This window comes from Oryctolagus cuniculus, chromosome 14 (genome assembly GCF_964237555.1).
Source record: "Oryctolagus cuniculus chromosome 14, mOryCun1.1, whole genome shotgun sequence".
In the NCBI taxonomy this organism is placed as follows: Eukaryota; Metazoa; Chordata; class Mammalia; order Lagomorpha; family Leporidae; genus Oryctolagus; species Oryctolagus cuniculus.
Genome location: NC_091445.1, coordinates 28,207,980 through 28,222,024, shown reverse-complemented (window position 1 = coordinate 28,222,024; position 14,045 = coordinate 28,207,980). Strand labels below are relative to the sequence as shown.

Below are 14,045 nucleotides of genomic sequence, written 5' to 3'. Positions count from 1 at the left end.
AGGTGAACAAGAAGATAAAAGATATCTCTTTCTTTCTCTCTCTCTCTCTCTCTCTCTCTCTCTCTCTTTTTCTCTCCCCCCTCCTCTCTGTGTATCTTTCTCTCTACTCTCTCTCTGTAACTGTGCCTTTCAAATAAGTGAATACTTTAAAAAAGAATTCTAGTTGAGAATTTTTGTTTATTTTTGGTTTGGAGGTAGTACTTTGAATATATATTCTTCAAGCTTTTGTTGATGTTGCTTTTTGGTAAAGAAAATTTGCTTTCATTTTTTTTGTTCGTATGAAAATTTTCTTTTTTCTGGATACATTTAAGATTATGTCTTTATTACTTATTTAAGCAATTTGTGATACGCCTTGATTTTCTGCCTCCAGGCTTCTTGTCTTTGATCTTGTTGAGTTGGTACATTTATCTCTTCCAGCATCTGTGGCAAATTTTAACCATTATTTCTTCAAATATTTTTTTCTTTTGTGGCTCCATTTTTCCTTTGTAGACTCCAATTATACGTGTTTAAACTACTCATTGATGTTCTCTTCATTCTCTAGTTCTCTGTCTTTCCATCTGAGTTTCATAGTGTGCAGTTTGCCTTGCTCTGTGTTCAAGTTCCTTTCTTCTTCCACATCTATTCTGCTATTAATTATTTCCAACAGTATATTTCACCATAGACATTTTACTTTTAATTTGTGAAAGTTCAGTTTGGCTATTTTTATACATTTCTATCTCTATGTAAATATTTAAATATAAGTAACAAAGTTTTAATTATTATTCCTTTTTGTCCTTATTTTCTAATTCTAACTGTGCTAGTTCAAGATTCTTTATGACTGATAGATTTTTTCCCTTATATGGTGTCATTTTTTTTCTTTTACTCACAGGCCTGGTAATATTCAGTTGAATCTAAGACATTATCAACTGTACTTTGTTGGCTCCTAGATATCTTTGTGTTTGTACAAGAAAAAAAAATCTGAATTTTCTCAAGATAAACAGTTGTTACATGGAAACAGTTTGATACTCTTGGGTCTTGCTTTCAAGATTTGTTAAATAAAATCAGCACATCATTGATTCTCCCTACTGATTTAAGATGCCTCAAGTAATCTGCGTTGAAATGTGAGCATTCCATTCTGGATGGAAATGGTGGTAAGTGTTAAGCATATTTCCTTCTAGCCCTTTTGATGGGTCTTTCCCCAGCCTTACAGTTTCTTCACACACATGCACTGATAAAGACTGCTAGAAGCCCAAGGTCATCGTTGTGGTTCTTCTGGTTTATACCCTGGGAAGCTCACATCAGCTTGGTTCTCTGTCCTTCAAACACTTGCTGTCTTTGTCTCTGCATACCCTGAAAGGTCTAGAAAGTGTTACTTAAGCATCTTTTGAAAGCACAAGGCCTTATTCTAAGTATTGTTTGTGCAAACTTCTGTTTTCATTTTCTCTTCGAAAGAGTCTAACATCTAACAAGTAGTTAGAAAAATTAGCTAGAATTTTTTTTCCAAAATAACTTTGCTAAATACAACAACAACATATATGTTTTGGAAAATTATCTTTTTTTTTCTAAACACATGAAGTTAACAATATTAATATTATTATTAAGTGACTTATAAATTCTTATGGCCTGTGTAATATTTATGGAATTATAGAAAATTTATGTAGCTGATACAGAAATGATTTTTACATATGATATTTCTAGGTTCTAGACTTCCTTGTCTTACTGTGATAGACTGTATTTTACAAAGATGGCATCAATAAAAGCTCTAGCCTCACATACTTTTTTCCTTGTAGCAAAGAAAATTTGTTATTCACTTGTAATTAATAGAAATGCTGGAACATCAGTGTGTGACTTCATAGATAAAGTCACCAAAAGCAATGAAGATCCTACCTTCTTACTGGAATATTGGTTCTTGTGCACTCAGCTGTGAGATAGTCTGTCCTGATGCTTCAGTGCTGTGAGAAAGTCCAAACCAGCGCTTGATTGAGATCTACTTTGAGAAATTAAGGTAACATAAAGATAGAGATTTCCAGATGAGTCACCAAATTTGGTGAGTCACCAAATGCAAAGATATCTTGAGCTGGTACCATCCAGACAAATCTTATCAAGAACTATGATAAACCTGAGAATTTACTGTAGTCTTAAACTAACAATTTCATCCTCTGTAGTTTAATAGATACTGAGAGAAGACAAGATTCCTGGATCAGGGATTGTGATAGTTAAAATTATGAGACAGCTTGGCTAGATCAGGGGATGCCCATATATTTGGAAAAATATCCCATTCTGGGGAACCTGTAAGAATGTTTGTGGATGAGGTTTGCATTTGATTGGTAGATTCAGTACACTGAATTGTTCTTACCAACATGTGCAGCCATCACATAACCCCTTGAGGAACTGCAACAGACAAGACAAGGGAGTAGGGATCACTCATTTGGTGCAGAGGATAAGAAGGTGCTTGGGATGCTCACGTTCCCATTTCAGAGTACCTGGGTTTGAGTTCTGGCTCCCCTCTGATTCCAGCTTTCTGTAATGTGCAGGTGAAAACTCAAACACTTGGATTCCTACCACCAATGTGAGAGACCTGAATTAAATTAAATTAAATCAAATTAAATTAAATTAAATTTGTCTCTGGCCTGGCCCAGCCCTGCTTGTTGCAGGTATTTGGGAATTGAATCACCAGATGGAAGACTGATATCTATATATGTATCTAACATCTATCTCTCCCCTCCTCTCTCAATGCTTCAAATAAATAAAAATAACTTTTAAAGGCAAAGAAAAGAGAAATTTGCCCCCCTTTTTTTATGCCCGTCTTCTTGACTTGTAACATTGGTCTTCTTCCCTTGAACTGGGATTTGCACCATTGAAAGATTGTTACTTTTATTCATTTGAAAGCCAAAGTAATGGAAAGAGGTCTTCTATCTGCTGGTTCATTCCATAAAGGATGACAACAGCTGGGGCCAAAGCCAGAAGCCAGGAATTTATTCCACTGACTCCTCTGATTCTCAGACTTTCAGATTCAGACTGGAAGCACAGTGCCAGCTATTCTGGATTCTGAGTTTGGGTCAATTCCTTATAATAAATTGTGTGTGTGTGCGCGTGTGTGTGGGTATGTGTGTGTTTGTGCCATTTGTTTTGTTTCTCTGGAGAGTAATGCAAAGAACTTTTTAAAGCATGGCACAGGATAGTATGAGCTTCATATCCCTCCCCCTCTCCCTGTCCCAGTTAAAAGTGGGCAATGAGGAGTGTGGTCCAGGGATATATTGCACACACGGTAGGTTTCAGTCTGAATTACCTTAAATTAAAATCTTACTCCTTTCTTAATAATAGAGATATTAAGACCCCATAAAACAAACATCTAAAATTCAAATCTTTTTGAATGCCAATAAAACAACACAGTGGAAAATTACTTCTGACCCCGTGTGACTGGTCTCAAACAAAATACAGGTGCACTAAAAACATCGTATACAATTACCTTCCATATACATGAGTAAGATGTATATAAATGAGTCTCGAGTCTCATGTTTAGAATTTTGCTCTATTCCTGTGATCTCTTGTAATATATATTCAAACATTCTAAAATTAGAAAGACTTTGAAATGCAAAATAGTTGTGATCTAAAGCATTTCAGATAATGTACATTGAACTTGTAAGGAAGCTGCTAGCACACCTATTCAATCTTCCCAGAAGGAAACATTAGCTTTTGTTCTCATCAGGCATGGCAACTATTCTTGAAGCAAAAGGAGGCATCGTGTCCACTTTCCAAGGCCTGCTGCTCTACAGTCATCCTTGAAAACAGCAGTCTGGAACAAAGCTGTTAATGTCTCCACCTCAGAAGATAACCAGGAATGTAAGGGACCCAATGGAGAATTGTCTCCCAGAGAAACTCTTCCAAACTGCTGTCCCACGGATACTGTGAGCAATATAAAACCAACGAAACAGCTTTATGTCATTAATGTTTGGGGTGACTTTTAGGCTACAGTAATAAAGACAGGTTACCTTAAGACAGAGTTCTTACCTGTGATGATAAATAATTATATGTTCATCTAAATATTTTCTATCTAGGCAAGAATTGGGCCAACCAATTAAGAGGCTATTTCGAATGCCTGCAACTTATATTAGAGTGCCTAGTTCCAAGCCCCAGTTGAGCTCTTTATCCCAGTTTCCTGCTGATGTCAACCCAAGGAAGCAGCAAGTGATAGTTCAACTATTTGGGTTCCTGCTACCCATGTGGGAGACCATGATTATGTTTTCAGCTCCTGTGTATCACAGCCCTGTATGTTGCAGACATTCAGGGAGTGAATCAGCAGATGAGATGTTTCTGTCTATCTGCAAGGCTTCATCTAATTTCTCTTTCTACCTTTAAACTAAATATATAAAAATTTAAAAATAGAATAAAAACTAAGTTTAGCTATCAAAAAAACAGAGGAACTGCAAGAATATAACAAGAGAGTTCACTTTTGAAAAGGAGGTAAAATTAAAATAACTTAAAACCTACTTCCTGCATCTATTGAAGTGACCATAGACCATATGCTTTTCATTCTTCATTCTATTGAAGTGGTTTATGATGCTTATCTATTTGTAAATGTTGAACCACACTTGCATTTCTGGGATAAATAGCTTAATACCACTCGATCATGATATATGTTTTTTTTTTTCTGTGATTTTGGATTTGATTTGCTAGTATTTTGTTGAGAATCTTTGCATCTATGCTCATTAAGGATACAGATCTGTACTTTTTTTTTCAACATGTCTTAATAATGCTGGCCTCATAAAGAGTTTGGCAGAATTCCATCCTGTTCAATATTTTGAAATAATTTGAAGAGTATTGTAGTTACTTCCTCTCTGAATGCTTTGTAGAATTCAGTAGTAAAGCCATCAGGTCCCAGATTTTTCCTTGATAGAAGACTTTTGATTACTGCTTCAATCTCATTACTTGTAATGGATCTGTTTAGGTTGCATATGTCTTCTTGATTTAATCTTGGCAGGTTATATAAATCAAGGAACTTATCCATTTCTTCAAGGTTTTCCAGTTTATTAACATGCAGCTCTTTATAGTAGTTTCTTGTGATCGTTTGTGTTTCAGTGGTATCAGTTGTAATGTCTCCTTTTTCATCTTTAATTTTATTTATGTGAGTTTTTCTCTCTTTTTTTCTTTGTTAGTCTGGATAGAGATGTAGCATTTGATAAGATTCCAACTCCTTCACAATAAAAAAAAAATATCTCCACAAGTTAGGTAGAAAAGGAAATTCCTCAAACTTACAAAGGCTATATGTCACAAGCCAACAACCAATATTATACAGAATGGGAAAAGCTAGAAATATTTGCCCTCAGATCTGAAAGAAAATAAGGATTCCACTTTGTCACACCTATTCAATATAATACTAGAAGTTTTAGCAAGATCAATTAGAGAGGAGAAAGAAAGAAAGGGCATCAGAATTAGAAAAGAGGAAGTCAAATTATCCATGTTTGGAGATCACATGATTTTGTAAAAGGAAAAAAATAAATATCCCTCCAAAAACCTGTCAGAATTGATAAAGCAATTCAGTAAAGTTGCAAGTTACAAGATAAACATATAAAAAATAGCAATTTTTGTATGCTAATGATGAACTCACAGAATGAAAAATTAAGAAAGAAATCCCATTTATAATAGCCTCAAAAATAAAATCAAATATGTAGGAATAAATTTAACCAAAGAAGTGACAGATTTCTACAATGACAATCAATTACCAAACATTGATGAAAGAAATCATAACAGACACAAAAATGGAAAGATATTCCTTGTCTGTGGATCAGAAGACCCAGTATAATTAAAATGTCTATACTACCTAAAGTAATCTATACATTCAGAGCAATGCCTATCAAAATACTAATGACATTCTTTACAGCATTAGAAAAACTAATCACAAAAGACCCCGAATAACCAAAGAAATCCTCAACAAGAAAAATCAAGCAGAAGGCATCATGATACATGAGTTTAAAGCATACTCAAAGCTATAGTAATTAAAACAGCATGTTACTGTCATAAAAACTGACACGTAGTTCAATGGAACAGTACAAACAGCCCAGAAATTAATCCACATGCATACATCTAGGTTTTGACAAAAGTGCTGACATCATACAGTGCAGTAAGGATAATCTCTTTAACAAATGGTGCTCATAAAACTGAATGTATATAAGTAGAAATTAGGTCCATATCTCTCACTATATACAAAAATCAACTCAAGATGGATTGAAGGCCTAAATTTAAGACCAGAGATTCTGAAATTTTTGGGATAAACACAGGGGAAACACTCCAAGACAATGATGTAGGGTATGACTTCTTGGACAAGACCCCCAAAGCAAGAAAAACTAAACAAATGGGACTATATAAAGCTCATAAGATTTTACACAGCCATAGGAAATAAGACATAGAGTGAAGAGACATCCAACAGATTGGGGGGAAAAAAAGCTTGTGAACCAATTATCTAAGAATCAATATCCTGAATATCAACAACTTAAAAAACTCAAAAAATCAATCAATTCAGTTAAGTAAATGATCAAAAGACTTCAGTAGATAGTTCTCAAATCAAGAAACACAATGATCAACCAATATTTGAAAAATGTTCAACAACACTAGCCATCAGGGAAATGCAAATCAAAACCACAATAAAATATCACCTCACCTCTGTCAGAGTGGCTAAAATGCAAAACGGAGAGAGTAACCAATGCTGGTGAGGATGTGGAGAAAAGGAAACACTTAGACACTGTTGGTAGGAATGTAACTTGGTGCAGCCACTGAGGAAACAGTGTGATTTCTTAAAATAATAAAAAAAAAAAACCTAGAAATAGACTTTCTATATGATCCAGCAATTCCACTACTGGGAATATACCCACAGGACCTGAACACAATGTATCAAAATGGTACATGCACCACCATGTTTATAGAAGTACTGCTCACAATATCCAGAATTTGAGATCAACCAAGGTGTCCATCATCAAATGAAAGAATAAAGAAAATGTGGTATATATACAGTGGAATAGTATTCAGCTTTAAAAAAGAAATTCTACCATAATTTGCAGCCAAATGGATGAAATTGGAAGACCTGATGCTGAGTGAAGTAAACCAGACCCAAAAAGACAAATACCACGTTTTCCTTTTTAGTGGGAGCTGAAATTTAAAAAACAAAAAAAGTGAAAGAAATAAATATATGTCTGTGTATATCAGTATTGCTATAAATATCATTTTGTAAAACTTTGTTTCCTTTGTGAAACCAATTTTTTAAGAATGTTATACTACTAGGCCAGCGCCGCGGCTCACTAGGCTAATCCTCCGCCTTGCGGCGCCGGCATACCGGGTTCTAGTCCCGGTCAGGGCGCCGGATTCTGTCCCGGTTGCTCCTCTTCCAGGCCAGCTCTCTGCTGTGGCCAGGGAGTGCAGTGGAGGATGGCCCAAGTGCTTGGGCCCTGCACCTGCATGGGAGACCAGGAGAAGCACCTGGCTCCTGCCATCGGATCAGCGCGGTGCGCCAGCCATGGCAGCCATTGGAGGGTGAACCAACGGCAAAGGAAGACCTTCCTCTCTGTCTCTCTCTCTCACTGTCCACTCTGCCTGTCAAAAAAAAAAAAAAAAAAAAAAAAAAGAATGTTATACTACTATATTTTGAATGATCCGTGGTTACTTTAAAATTTAATGTATGTGGGTTATGTGGCCATTTTTCCATTCAATTATTGTTTATAGCAATTGTCCATATTTCCATTAAACTAGGATCGTTCTGCTTTTTTATTTATTAAACTTCTATATTATGAAGTATTAAGCCATTTTACTGTAATATAAATGTAAAATATGTTATCTCAAAAACTAAAAAAAGATAGAAAGGAAGGGAGGAAGAGGACAAGGGAAGGAGGAATGGAGGGATGGAGAAATGAAATATCATTATGTTCTTAGACTTGCATTATAAATCACATTGAATCTGTTAAAAACTAATTAAAAATTAAAATAAAATTAAAAAAATTCAAATATCAGGACATTTCCAATGTAAACTACGGTGCAGAAATCTAAGGCAATAGAACTCCATTCAAGCATGGTTGCTGCAGCAAATTATCACTGAATTGACAGGTTAAAAAAAGCATGAATTTATTGTATTACTCTTGTGGAGGCATAAATCCGAATCAGTGTTGACAGGGAGAAATCAAAGTGTTGGCAGGATCAGTTTTGCTCCAAATGCTTTAGCGATTTCTTGCCTCTTCCAACTTCCAGTGACTGCTGGCGTTCCTTGACTGGTAGCCATATCATCCCAATTTCTACCTCTCTGCTGGTAACCTCCTTTTCTTTCCTAAATAATATTTCTTTACTGCCCTCTTATAATGAGTGCCTATGACTGCATGTAGGGTGCTCTTGTTTAATCCAGGATAGTGTCTGTATTTCAAGAGCCTTAACTTAGGTGGTGGAAGGAAGATGGAGGCTGTGTAAGAAGTTCCAGCAGCCATCTCTTCATCCACATGAGCAGCTAGGCTCCCACCATGTCACCTACCAAAGAGCTGTGGAAGTCAAGGGTGAGACCACAGTACCTCATCGTGCCATGATCATTAGGAAAGCTACACTGAAAAAAGCAAGAAAATACTTGCCTGTGTTACTTATCTCCCTGTTTGAAGGAGGCCTCCCTTTCGAAAGACAGAGAATGAACTGAATCCCAGTGCTAAGACCACTGTGGAAAATTACAGTCATGCTGAGCCCATGTGCTCCTGCCCACTGTGCAGCCCACTCCAGTAGCAGGATATACTACCCGGCATTTATAAAAGCAAAGATACATATGAAACCAAATCCCAAAATTAATTCTCCAATATGCATTTCACGAAGAATCAGGGAGTTTCAGGGACACATGGCCTCACTTAATGAACAAAAGAAGGTGCCATAAACAAGCTCTATAGAAATTAAAGTACTCAAAAGCTCAGATGAACATGTCAAAATAGCTGTTTTAAGGAAACTAAATGATATTCAAGAGAACACGAAAAAATATTTCAATATACTAACAGAGACGTTCTACAGAGAGATGGAAATCCTTCAACTGAAAAATACAATAGGTGAAATTTAAAATGTAATAGAAGGCATCAATAGCAAAACAGATCCAACAGAAGAAAGAATGTGTGCTTAAAAATAGGCTACTTGAAAATAATACACAGTTAAAGGATGGGAAAAAAGGAACCAAGTGGAGTGAAGAACGCCTACAGAAAATATAGGGTAGCATGAAGAAAGGAAACATTTCAGTTATTGTGGCTCAAGAGGGACTTGAAAATGTTAAAAAGAGTAGAAAACATATTCAATAGATGATGACAGGAAGCTTCCCAAACCTAGAGAAAGACCGAAGCACCCTGGTATCAGAAAATCCAGGGTCACTAGTCAGATTCAACTCCAATCTATGTGCATATTATGATCAAGCTATGTAAAGCTCTGAGACGTATTATAATCAAACTTTCCAAGATTAAAAATAAGAAGCAAATACTAGGAGCTACAAAAGAGATGAAGCAGGTAACATGTAAAGAGGCTGAAATTTGCTTGACTGCAGAATTCTCAGCAGAAAGTTTATAGATCAGTAGGGTTTAGGATGAGACTATCATAGCACTAGAGGGAAAAATTCTGAGTCAATAATACTGTACATAACAAAGCTATCTTTCAGATTTAAGGAGAAGATGAAGATAGTCCCAGAGAAACAAAAGTTGAGCGAAATTATCACCACTGGACAGTGAAGTTAGTTCCTGAAACTGAACGAAATGCTAACAAGAAGAAAGTATCAGAAGATAGAACACTATGATGAATAACTATAGCAACAAGTTCAGAATCATTTAAATGTTTGCTGTGAAGACTTTAAAAATCATAATTGCTACACTAAAATGTTAAGTGATGAGAAATATTGAAAAAGGTCAAACGTAACCTCAAAAATTCAATAGCACATGGAAAATTTCCCAGGATAAATCAAATGGCAGGTCAAAACAAGTATAAATAACTTTAAAAGAATAGAAATCATATTGAATGATTTTCTGACCATATGCAACCAAATTATCAATCAACAAGAGAAACATTGTAAACTACACAAATGCATAAAGATTATATAATGTACTCAAGAATAACCAGAGGACCAGGAAGAAATGAAAAGAGATATTAAAATATTTTTGAATGAAAAGAAACACCAAATACAAAAACAATTTAAGATACAGCAAAAGCGTATTGAGGGAAATTTATGATAATCAATGCCTGCATCAAGAAAACAGAAAATCCATACTTAATGTATACTAAGCTGATCTTCTGTATATTAAGATAATCGAAAATGAATCTTGATGTGAATGGAAGGGGAGAGGGAGTGGGAAAGGGGAGGGTTGTGGGTGGGAGGACGGTATGGGGGGGAAGCCATTGTAATCCATAAGTCGTACTTTGGAAATTTATATGCATTAAATAAAAGTTTAAAAAAAAAAAGAAAACAGAAAAATGTCCCATTTGAACAACTTGTCATTGCCTTCAAGTAACTAGGATAGTAAGAACAAATCAAATCCAAAATTGAAGGAGGGAAGGAAATAATAAAATTCAGAGCACAAATAAATGCCAAAAAAAGTTTTAAGTATGAAAAAATTAAATAAATAAAGAGTTGGTTCTTTGGAAAGATACACAAAATTGATAAAACCTTTGGTGTGCTAACCAAAACCAAATTTCAAATACATAGAGTAAAAGGTGAAAATGGTGACAATGCCACTGACACCAAAGGTAATCAAAGGATTGCTAGATCTTACTAAGTACAACTGAATGGCAACAAATTGATAACCAAACACACATACAAATTACTGAGACTGAATCACGAGGAAATAGAATACCTCAACAGAACAATACTGAGTAATGAAATTTAACCAGCAATGAAAATCTTCCATCATATAAAAGCCAACGACCATATGGATTCTCTGCTGAACTCGACCAAATATTTAATGAAGAATTCACATCAGTCCTTCTTAAATTGTTTCAAAGAATAGAAAAAGATGCCTCCAAATTTATTCTTTGAAGCCAGCATTATCTTGATGGCAAAACCAGAGAAGGGCAAAACAAGAAAGAAAAAAAAAAAAAAAAAAGGAAAAAAAGCTACAGGCCACCCTGTTAAATGTAAGAGTGGGAATAAGAGAGGGAGGAGATGTATAGTTCTGCACATGCTCATTCAGACTTAACCCCAATGGTCGAGGTAGAAATGTGCCAGGGGATTCCAATTCAATCCCATCAAGGTGGCATGTACCAATGCCATCTTACTTGTTAAAGTGATCGGTTTAAGTTCATAATTGATCAAAAAGATAGGATTAAGTGTCAAAGGTATTACATAAATAAGACCAGTGTCTGCAAATAATAATTGATAAAATTGAGAAGGAGAGAAACGATCCAACATGGGAAGGGGGATACACAGCAGACTTATAGAATGGCAGATGCCCTAAACAGCACTCTGGCCTCAGAATTAGCCCTTAAGGCATTCGGCTAAAAGGCCCATGAGAGTTTACCAGAATCACTTTTTGGCCTTTTGGCTAAGATCAAGTGTGAGAGTTTACCAGGAATGGAAAGACAAGACACTGTGGCAAAAAAAAAATAAATAAATAAATAAATAAAATAAAAAAAATAAAAAACCTAAATGAAAGATCTCTGTGAGTGAGATCCCAGTGGAAAGAACAAAAGAACGGGCCATCAAATAAGGATGTACCTTTCTCTGAAGGGAGAAGAGAACTTCCATTTTGACTATGGCCTTGTCTAAATAAGATCGGAACTTGTGAACTCAAGAGGCTTCCATAGCATTGGCAGCTCATGACAAGAGCCTCGGGTGATTACTGATGTCATAAATAAGAGTGTCAATTGTTAAATCAACAACGGGAGTCACTGTACACCTGCTCCCCGTGTAAGACCTCTGTCCTTAATGTGTTGTACTATGCAAATTAATGGTAAAACTACTACTCAAACAGTACTGTATACTTTATGTGTCCATGTGGGTGCAGTGTGTTGAAATCATTACTTAATATATACTAAGTTGATATTCTGTATATAAATATAACTGAAAATGAATCTTGATGAAGAATGGGATGGGAGAGGGAGTGGTTGATGGGATGGTTGCAAGTGGGAGGGAGGTTATGGTGGGAAAAGCCACTATAATTCAAAAGTTGTACTTAGGAAATTTATGTTTATTAAATAAAAGTTGGGAAAAAAAGCTTTTAAAATGGAAAATAAAAAGAAAGCTACAGGCCAGTATACTTCATAAATAAAACATTCCTGAAATACAAAAATTATCAAAAAAATACTAGCAAATCAAACTATCATTACATTAAAAAAATGGTGTTCATCCATGGCTGAATAAATGGTTCCACATATGTAAACAAATAAATATGATACACCATATCAACAAAATGAAAGTTAAAATCACATAATTATGTCAATATATTCTGAAAAGGCATTTGATAACATCAACATTCATTATAAAAAAACCTCTGATGAGAGCCGGCGCCGTGGCTCAATAGGCTAATCCTCCACCTTGCGGCGCCGGCACACCGGGTTCTAGTCCCGGTCGGGGCGCCGGATTCTGTCCCGGTTGCCCCTCTTCCAGGCCAGCTCTCTGCTATGGCCAGGGAGTGCAGTGGAGGATGGCCCAGGTGCTTGGGCCCTGCACCCCATGGGAGACCAGGAAAAGCACCTGGATCCTGGCTCCTGCCATCGGATCAGCGCGGTGCGCCGGCTGCAGCGGCGGCCATTGGAGGGTGAACCAACGGCAAAGGAAGACCTTTCTCTCTGTCTCTCTCTCTCACTGTCCACTCTGCCTGTCAAAAAAAAAAAATAAATAAATAAATTTAAAAAAAAAAAAAAAAAAAAACCTCTGATGAAACTAGGTATGGAAGGGTCCCCCTTCAACATAGAATGTCATATATAACAAGACAGCAGCTAATAGATTGAGTGTAGAAAATCTAACGCTTTCTCCGTAAGATTTAGAATAAGACAAGGATGCCCACTTCTACCACTTTTATTCAACGTGGTACTGGAGGTCCTAGATAAAGAAATATAGTCAAAAGAAAGAAAGAAAGAGCATCAACATTGAAAAGGGCAATTCCTTTCAATGTTTGCAGATAACTTGATTATATATATTGAAAACTCCAATAACTCCCCCAAAACCTGTTAGAACTAATAAATTCAGAAAAATTCCAGGATACAAAATCATTTTATAAAAAACTGATATTTGTAATTGCATTGCAACTCAATAGTAAATCAGAAAAAGAAGAAAGCAGTCCCATTTCCAATAACTACAAGAAAAATAAAATAACTGGTAATAAATTTAACCAAAGAAGTGAAAGATCACTACAATGAAAACAATAAGTCATTGATGAAAAAAACTGAATGGAACCCAAGGAAATGGAAAAAAAATACCATAGACATGGATTGGAAAAATAAATATCATCAATATGTATATACTATACAAAGCAATGTACAGATTCAATGGGGTACCTATCTCAATGTCATTTTTTCTCAGAACTAAAAAAGTACAAACACACACATACACAAAACACAAAACAGCAACAATGACAAAAGCACTAATATTTCTAATAGTTGTATGGAACCACAAAACAGCCTGATAGCCAAAGAATTCTTGAGCAAAAAGAACAAAGCAGAAAGAATCACAGTACCTGACTTTTTTTTTTTTTAATATATTACAGAGCTGTAGTAACTGCAACAGCATGGTATTGACATAAAGACTTGTCTATAAATCGGAGGAATGGAGTAGAAATAAACCCATGCATTACAGCCAACTGCCTTTGACAAAGGTGCTAAGAACCTGTATTGGAAAAGATAGTAAAGATAGTCTTTTTAATAAATAGTGCTGGGAAAATTGAACAGACACATTCCGAGGCTTGAAACAAGACATCTATCTCTCACTATTTAAAAACATTAGCTCAAAAATTGATTAAAGACCCAACCAAGAGACCTGAAATTTGAGGCTATTAAAAGAAAATATGGAGCCGGCGCCATGGCTCAACAGGCTAATCCTCCGCCTTGCGGCGCCGGCACACTGGGTTCTAGTCCCGGTCGGGGCGCCG

At 35.8% G+C, this 14,045-nt stretch overlaps 1 long non-coding RNA gene across 2 annotated transcripts in view; it reads left to right on the top strand.

The window, feature by feature from the left end:
* Positions 1-2,583, top strand: part of LOC127492769 (uncharacterized) — a 107,568-nt gene extending 104,985 nt beyond the window's left edge. For both annotated transcript variants that reach the window (XR_007922521.2, XR_007922522.2), the window contains exons 5-6: positions 869-1,130; positions 1,770-2,583. This is a non-coding gene — a long non-coding RNA (uncharacterized lncRNA). The remainder of the gene's footprint in view (positions 1-868; positions 1,131-1,769) is intronic.
* The last annotated feature ends 11,462 nt before the right edge of the window (positions 2,584-14,045 follow it).